This window comes from Silene latifolia, chromosome 7, assembly GCF_048544455.1.
Source record: "Silene latifolia isolate original U9 population chromosome 7, ASM4854445v1, whole genome shotgun sequence".
Lineage (NCBI taxonomy): Eukaryota > Viridiplantae > Streptophyta > Magnoliopsida > Caryophyllales > Caryophyllaceae > Silene > Silene latifolia.
In genome coordinates, this window is record NC_133532.1 from 22608717 (window position 1) to 22618473 (window position 9757).

At 35.6% G+C, this 9757-nt stretch overlaps 1 non-coding gene across 1 annotated transcript; it reads left to right on the forward strand.

Moving 5' to 3' along the window:
• Window positions 1-327: 327 nt before the first annotated feature.
• On the forward strand, window positions 328-434 carry LOC141593713 (small nucleolar RNA R71). Its single transcript, XR_012521782.1, has one exon. It is a non-coding gene; the product is annotated as a small nucleolar RNA R71 (small nucleolar RNA).
• Window positions 435-9757: the final 9323 nt, after the last annotated feature.

The window sequence follows — 9757 nt, forward strand, 5'->3', positions numbered from 1 at the left end:
GCCGTCATGGCATTAACATGATGCTTTGGTGATTTTGAGGCTTCTTCAAGTCTAGCCATATCCTTTTCAAACTTCAAATTGATGGTATCAATGTGATCACTAAGTTGATCACCCAATTGAGTAACGGAGTCCACTTCATGCTTTCCTCCTCTAGTAGCCTTGCGAGGTCTACTATATTGTGAGTTATGGACCGCCATTTCCTCGATTTTGTTCCAAGTTTGAATGTCATCAACTTCGGTGAACATTCCATTTGATCCCATGTTGAGAATGTTCCTTGAATCTTCATATACACCGTTCCAAAATTGTTGTACCAAGAACCACTCGCTAAGTCCATGGTGAGGACATGAGCGACAAATTCCTTTGAACCGCTCCCAAGCTTCATACAAAGATTCTTCATCCCTTTACTTAAAACTCGTAATTTGAGCTCTTAGCATGTTAGTCTTTTCCGGTGGGTAGAACTTTTTGTAGAAAGCTAGAGCCAATTTCTTCCAAGAATCAATTTCGAGAGTGGCCTTATCAAGCCTCTTCAACCATTGTTTCGCGGTGCCAATTAGAGAAAAAGGAAATAAGACCCATCGAATTTGGTCTTGAGTTACACCGGTTTGAGAAATCGCATCACAATAGTCACAAAAAGCCTCCATATGAGAGTGAGGGTCTTCACTAGGCATCCCCCAAAATTGGCTTCTTTCGACTAATTGGATAAATGCGGATTTGGCAATGAAATTTCCGATTAGATGTTGTGGTGTGGGAGTACCATTAGGTAGGTTCTCCTCGGTGGGTACGGAATGTGATGAAAACTTAGGCATTGTGGGTTGATTTTGTGTTGTATTTTGTGTTGGGTTCTCCTCACCTTCTCTTGCAAAAGGGTTGATGAACTCAATAGTTGGTTGAATATCTACAACCTCACTAATACCTCTCAAATTTCTGCTAGCAAGTCTTCTATTGGTTGTTAAAGTTCTTTCAATTTCACGATCAAAGGGTAACAAGTCACCTTGTGACCTTCTAGACATGCAAAATATCAAACAACTTGAAAACAATTAGAACAAACCTTGAGGAGTTTTAATTCCCCAAGGAAAAGAAAGACACAACTAATAACAATATAAGAAAATCTAAATTAAGTTAACATCGTCCCCGCAAGCGCCATCTTTGGGTCGGACTAAATCTTTTCGGTAACTTGTCGTTAGGAGCACCTAGACCAAAACACAATTTATAGCTTCACAAACAACTCTACAATTAGTAAAGAGGCAAGTAAAGGTCGGATCCCAAGGGACGGGAATTGAAATGAGATTTCTATTGCAACTAGAGGTGTCTTAGGGGTGTCACAATTTGGGTTGATGTAGAAGGTCACTAAACTAAATAGCAATGAAAGTAAATAAGCAAGATGAATTGAAAAGGGTTGTAAACAATTGATAAAAAGCACTAGGATGTCATGGGGTCATAGGGGATTCATGGGAATTGATCATACAAATATGTTCTCACATTATAAGCAAGCAGTTATTGTTGTGATGGATTGAGTTGGGTTATATCTTACAATCCTAGGAAAGTTTGGTTCCCGGAGCCAAATCGATTAGATTGTAAAACACCTACAAGTCGTCTTAGTCTTCCCTACTCAACAACACGCATGGTCTAATGAGACTCGAGTTGGTTTATGGCTTACAAGTCTCATAGAAAAGATAGGCGATGGGTAAAAAATGCAAGGATTCATAGACTCGCATTTCATCAAACATAACATGTGCATGAGTTGAGATCATAACAAGCAAGCAAAAAAACCATGAAAGCATATTAATTTAAGCATGAATCATTCCCCATGTTGGTTTCCCCCAATTACCCATTAACCCTAGCTATGGAACTAATCACTCATTATCATGTTGAACATGCTAGCAAGGTTGTCAATCATACCGACAAAGTGAAACATGATGAACAAATGAAAGTAATTAGCAATAATTAAAAAAGGATTAAGAGAATTATACCTACTAATGATTCCAATAATAAAGTAAAGAATAAAAGAAGTACTTGATGCTTGATTGAGAGGTTGTCAATCCCCCAATAATAACCCAAATAATCTTCAATTACCCAAAATAAAGGATGAACAAAAGAGAGATTAAGGAAATAAAACTTGTATTAAAACTTGATTAATTGTTGATTACAAAACTAAAGAGAGATTTGATTGATATTAACTACTCTAAGAATTGATAAGAAGAACATGTTCTTCTAATTAAACTAATGGGGTATTTATAGTGGGGATTAGGTGTAGGAATTAGGGTTAACTAAGGGCTTAAATGACGATTAAGTCCCTACTTAGGGAAACATAGGTATTTTTGGAAGGATGGACATCTTTCTTGAAGCTTGAAGAAACGAAGTTGTGCTGTCTTGGAATCCGTGCGTCTTAGGCACGGGACGGCCGGATTCTTCAATTGCTGCCCGGGCGTCTTTGGGAGAAGACGGGCATCTTCAGTTGTTCTGCCCAGGGAGTCTTGTAAGGAAGACGCACGGATTGTGGCTTAGTCGTGGGGCGTCTTCTTGAGAAGACGCACGGATTGTCTTGCAGCGTGCTTTCTTCTTCTTTTCTTCCCTTTCCTTCACAATATCCTTGGGGATTTCCTCGGGGATGCAAGGATCTTTTCTCATCATTGTCCATCTACTATAGTATGTACAAAGGCCTTCTAATCTTGTCTCTCCTTGATGCTTGGTCATTGAATTCAATCAATTTAGTCTCGTTTTGCCATGAAAATGCAAGGTTTGCACTCCTTTCCTACCAAGGACACAAAACCTCAAAGAATATGCAAAACAAAGAACTAAAGACAATAAATAAACCAAATATGCACTAAAAAGCATGGGAACAAGGCTAATTCGGGGACTAATTATGCTCTAATTATGGTCACATCAATTTGTAATAATTAGATCCAATAGTGAGTAAATGGTTCAGCCGCCTCACCTTAAGAAGGGTGTCTCACATGATTCAATTTCTATATATACGGTCCGGATCCGATGAGGCCGTTAATTATGGTGAGGCGTAGGCCTCACCAAATTGATACTTGTTGGGCGGATGAGATATCTTGCGTGCTTCCTCTGGGCTCAACAAAAATTTACTCAATGACTTTATACAAAACACACGCCCAACTCAAAGAAACAACGGTCTTTCTTCATCATCAAAAAACGAGCTATCTTCATCATCAAGCTACAGTTCCTTGCTTGCAGCCATCATTCCCAAATCAATCTCCATAACCTAATCAATTGGAGCGATTGTTCGTAGATTGCAGCGATTTTCCGATCAATTTGATCAATTGAAGCAATTTTCCGATCAATTCCAGTGATTTTCTGATCAATTTGATCAATTGCAGCGATTTGGGCGATTTATTCGATTTATTTGAAGGTAATTTCATATTTTGATATAAATCTAATCTTTCCATATAATTCTGTCAATTCACTCATAAATTGTTGATATAATGTTCGAATATGATCAAGTTGAGCGCTTTCGTAAACAAGAAGACCTCCTACATTCTTCAATACAATAAAACTTGCAGAAAAACCGAGAAATCGTCTGCAATTCTTCAATAACCTAACGATTTCATACAACTCTTTAACGATTTTGCAGCTCGCTTTAGATCAAATATTTCTATGGAGATTGTAGATATTACAATGGAAGCTGATAATAGTCATGTTGAAACAGGTATCGTATAATCTCATGATAAATAATTCTTTTGTACTGTTGTTTTAGTTTTTGAATCATGAAGGTGATTCTGTGAATCTTAAAGTTTGTTTTGTGAGTCTTAGAAGCTAATTTTATGTAACTTGGTGGTTGTCAATGGCTAAAATCATCTTTTTTTTTACATTTACTTGTCGGTTGGTTGTTTGAGAGCGTCTTTGGCTGCTTTTGGAGATTGGAAATAATTTCAAGCCTGAGCGAGAACACCTCGAGTTCAACTCGTTTACTCATCAAGTACTCGCATTTCGAGCCAAATGATCGATAAATAATAACTCGATAATAATGTCCTTGTAACTAAAACGTACCCCAAGTAACTAAAACATAAGTAATATTCAAACAAACTTAAAAATCTTGTAGTTTTTCATCACATAAAATTTCGTGGAGTTTATGGCACTCGGATTAACTAAACAACAACATTCGGAAATAAAATAAATAAAGCTGATAATTAAATAAAAAGCTGAAAAATAGAATTTAATCATTTTTGATCAAGCACCCCTATTTGTTCTAGGCAATGCACATAGAGCAATATTGATATAGCTATAGGTGCAACATTCATCTTCATCAGCGAGTGATCTTCCTACGTGTTTAGACGCATATGGGACACTTATACATACTGGAGTGTAGTTAAAATAATTTGAATCAAGCCTAGATGCTACCCACAGAAAGGGCCCCTGAACTCGGGAATAGGTAGCCGACCCATTCAGATCAGTACGCCCAAATTGCTCGAATTTCTCCTGCAACTTAAAAAGCTTATTTGCGGCTAGCGTCATCCGAGCCAAATTGAATTAGTACTACTCCCATAAAATGAGAGGTCTGCTTTGCACATAATAGGCACTAAAGACTCAATCTCATAACCTTGGCTCGTTAAACAATCTGCCAATTTAGAGAGGTCGCGACAAACATACCACCCTTGATCCATATAACCTGGAACATTCGCCAAACACAAGTATAGGGGAATACAAATAAATGAGACATTGTGTGCAATATGGATTTTTGAAATGTTTTACAGAAGAGAGAAGAGAGGTTATTGGGATATACTATTATGTTTTAGAAATTAGAAATTTATAGGCCTGGTATTTGCCTGTTGTCAACATTGCCTGTTCGCATTACCCATATATTAAATTTTTTGATTGAATGCTTTCTGATTGTTCAATGTCCTTTTCTTGGGAATGGAAGTGTTTTTAACAAATCAACAAAATATCCTGATACATACAACTTGGCCTTTTCTTAAAAGTGAACTCATGTTCTTCAACAAAAATCATTATTAAAAGTGAACTAATAATCTGAAACAAAAATCTTTTTAATTATTTGAACTAATAATCCTGATACTTTATTTAGTGAATCTCGGACTTTATTTAGTGAATCTTAGGCCTTGTTTTTTGAATCTCTGTTGTTAAACGTTTGAATTGGTTTTAACCCGTGACTCAATCATTTTGTCCAGGACTAGAAGGTTACGGATGAAATTTATTTATTTCTTTTTGTGTGAAGCAGAGACCCTAGTTTGTGAAACTAGAAGGTTATTTTGTGAAACTTGGACCTCAATGACATGATTATTTTAGATAGAGAACAAACTAAATTAAAATAAGAAGTTTACGAAGCTAAATTAAAATAACAATGACAATGCATGATGATTATCGATACTTAATAACTAATATATACAACCTGGGTAAGATTAAAAACTGAACTAATAATCTGAACCAAAATGTGAACTTGTGAATCTCAGTCCTTGTGTTTGTGAATCCTAGAGCCCTTTTTGTGAACCCTTTAGGAATGACCTATTTTGCTCTTTTTCTTTATTTGTGATTCTCAGACCTTGTTTTGTGAATCTTAAGGCTTAATTTGTGTAACTCGAAGATAATATTCTCAGACTTTATTTCTGAATCACCTATTCTGCTCTCTTCCTTTATTTGTGAATAACAGGACTTATTTAGTGAATCTTAGGCCTTGTTTTGTGAATTTAATAGCTTCTTTTGTGGACCTGGTAACTATTGTTAAACTATTGTTAAATGTTTGAATTGTTGTTAACTTTGTGACATGATTACTCAATGTGAGATGTGACTTTATGAACATTTTATCTTCTTAGGTGTTGATTCAAATGTCAACAACAACACAGAGGGTAGTGTGACGCCTCGTGTCAGTTGTGGTGAGGTTCCTTGCTCTAATGTTGGTTAAGTCGGGATGGCGAGGGTTCTACTCTTGTCTTAACAACCCCTACAATGCCATCTATTTCTACACCTACTACTTTGGTAACTTACACACCTGGTGGCAGTGAGCAATGGATAATTAGGTTTTAAGAGAAGTTTACACATGTGGTTGGCAAAACATTTGTGGACTTAGAATCAGCAATGATGTTCTATAAAATTTATGCTATTGCTTGTGGGTTTGAAGCAAGGAAGTCTTCAACTAAGAGGTTTAAAGATGGTATTATTCGAACGAAATGCATGGTTTGCCATCGTGAAGGTTTTAATAATAGGAAAAGACGTCCTCCCCAAGCTGATGCAAAAACAACAACCGTTGAAACTGGTGAAAAAACAAAAGTTGGTGCAATAAGTGGAAATAGAAAAACAGCTGCTAAAACCGGTACGAAAAAGGATGGAGGTGCAGATGATGAGGCTGACAGTTCCAATAAGCAAAGAGGTACAAGAATAACCAAAATTAAAAGTTGGGGTTGTGAAGCGATGATCAAATTCATGTTCCATGAAAACATGTACAAGATTGAACAATTCCGTGAGGTTCACAATCACCTACTGACCTTGGTCAAAAATAGGGAATTTGAGAAACTTGCAGATAATATAAGTAATCTGAATGAATATCATAAGCAATTGATTATCCATAATTCGAGATTGAATGTCGGGGCTAGTTTAACATACAACTTATGCAAGGAGCAAGCAGAGGGTTTTGAAAATGTGGGAGCTTCCCTTATGCAATTCTAAAATTTCCAACGGAATGTAAAGTGTCTACTTAATGGTAAGGATGGACAGATGTTCATCTCTCATTTAGAAACCCTCAGAGAAACAAAAGGGTTGGTATTTGCATATAAACAGATCTTGACAATGCCTTGACAAAAATATTTGGACGAATGCGGATTCCATCAGATGTTACGCATTGTTTGGTGATGCAATTTCATTCGATCCAACTTATGGAACGAACAAATATAACATGCAATTCGCGCCTTTCACTGGGATTAACAATCATAAAAAGTCAATAACATTTGGATGCGTGCTTTAAAGCATGAAGACGATGATTCATTTATGTGGGCATTTCAGTAGTTTTTGAAAGCGGTGGGTGGCAAAGAACCCAACTACATCATCAGTGACCAAGACCCCGGAAATTGTCCAAATGAGTTTGCAGAGCATCCTCCTAAGAATCAAGTATGTATTATTCTACTCTTGTCTTTTAGTTTTATTATTATTTGAAAACGCAACCACTTTTTTTTTGGTCTCATATTAGTTATGTCCTTGTAATATTTGTCTACTAATTTTTTTTTTAAAAAAAGTATCTAATTCAAGGTTTGATTCTTCACATAGGGTGACACACCGGAAGAAGAGGAAGAAGGGGAAGAAGCGGAAGAAGTCGAGAATGAAGAATGATGAAAAGGAGTAATTTTAAGCAACGAGAATAGAGATGACGATTGAAGAAGACAAGTCTTAACAACGTTTTATTTTGGTTTTGAACTTGAGCATTTGGTTAGACATTTGGTTTTTACGGTGGTCAGTTTGTTTTGTTTAGCAAAAAAGTATTCTTTTACTAGGTGATTTTGTGATTCCTAGACCTTATTGTGTGAACCTTGAAGGTGATTTTGTGAATTGGACATGAATGGTTGATATTTTGATTTAATAAATTTCTTTTTCTTAATTTGTGAATCCTGGAACTTATTATGTGAAACTGGACATGAAATTGGGAAACTTTGTCATGAATAGTTGATCTTCACTTAAGAAGTTTGTATTTCTAATTTTGTGAATCCTGGAACTTATTATGTGAAACTGGAACATGAAATTGTGAAACTTTGTCATGAATAGTTGATCTTTACTTAAGAAGTTTGTATTTCTAATTTTTTGAATCCTAGAACTTATTATGTGAAACTGGAACATGAAATTGTGAAACTTGGTCATGAATAGTTGATCTTCACTTAAGATGTTTCTTTTACTCAATGTTGTGAATCCTGGAACTTATCTTGTGAAACTAGAACATAAAATTGTGAAACTTGGACCGGAATCCAGCATTAAGTATTTTTATCGTTTACCAACGAAGTAAAGCCTTTCTATGTTTGTCAGAACGATGATGAAAAGACAGTAGCTGCATTCGATATCATTGTGCAAAAGGTATATCCAGACCATTAATCATGTAATGTACATAATACAGAAAAAGATGCGAATGAAATGAGAAGGCTTGCATTAAACATCTTTGTCTCTCAATAAAAGATCGTCATACGAAGTACAGCCGTATCATCTTATGTTTAGGTCCAAGTTTCACAATTTCTTATAGCATTACATTCTCGGCTACTCATATACACAACTCTTCAAAGAGCTTTACACGAGATTATATACAAGACTAAAGACTAATCAATTCATGGTACCATTACAAACAAACAAGGTCATATGGCCGAATTTCACCATTTGGAATACTGAATACATCGACACAAGATAGATATAGCAGGTAACGGATGTCCGTCATTGAACACATATCCATCTGATAAAGATCATTTCTTGCAAAAAGACTTTCACGTCATCAATGAAACACCTATACCATCAAAAACAAGTTACAATAAACTTATTTACAAAATGTTCACCCAAGTTATGAACAAATGGACTTTGCATCAATTTTAAGTCAAAGAAGTGTACCGTTTTTGGTTTTTTATCCCATTTAAGAAGTTCCAATATTTTCTTCTTTCGAAAGTCCGGTAGTTTCTACAAAAGAGATTTTCATACAGTCCAAGTAAGTATATTAATGAAACTAAACCATTTGAGATTTGATGAACGCATGAGACAAAAAAGAATTATGGGATTGGGTACTTGCTTTTCGGTCAGAGAGGACTATTGCAAAGGGGATCAAAACAGGATCAAATATGAAATTTTCCTACTCAATGAAACCAATCTAAAACACTAGGCATGCTCAGCATGATAGCATATGAATCAAGTAGTTATCTAACATCACCATAGACTCATAGAGGTGTGCTTGATATATTTAATATGTAGCAATGGCAAGCTAGGAGGCAAAACCCGTCAATTTTATACCAACAAAAACAAAAATAATCACTAACTTACCTCAAAATATTCACTATTGCTCCATAAACGTTCATTGTCCAACACATCCAACCATTTCAGCACATACACTCCACAATCAAAACTACAAAAAAAAAATATTTATGAGTAAAAGAAACATCTTAAGTGAAGATCAACTATTCATGACCATGTTTCACAATTTCATGTTCCAGGTTTCACAAGATAAGTTCCAGGATTCACAAATTAACATAAAGAAATTTATTAAATTCAAATATCAACCATTCATGTACAATTCACAGAATCACCTTCAAGGTTCACACAATAAGGTCTAGGAATCACAAAATCACCAAGTAAAAGAATACTCCTTTGCTAAACAAACCCAAGAGACCAACGTAAAAACCAAACGTCTAACCAAATGAAACTAAACCATTTGAGATTTGATGAACACATGAGACACAAAAGCATTATTGGATGGGTACTTGGTTTTGATCATAGAGGGACTATTCAGGTCCAAGTTTCAACCATTCAGGTCCAGTTTCAACCATTCAACCTTGTATGATAAAAACACAAATATAGCCTAAAAAACGAAGATACATGGTTACTTACCATGTTGTTTGTTAAGGGACTTTAAGGTTGACAAGTCTGTTCATGTGCATCAACCGCAAAGATTCAAATGCAGATGAACCACCACCCCAGAACAGATAAAACATGGTACAACTGGAACATGCAAAAGCCAATAAAACATAAAAATATGACAGGGTTATATTTTTAAGAGACTAAAGATAAATACTCTAAAATATTTTGGGAAAAAATCATAAAATCTCTATGG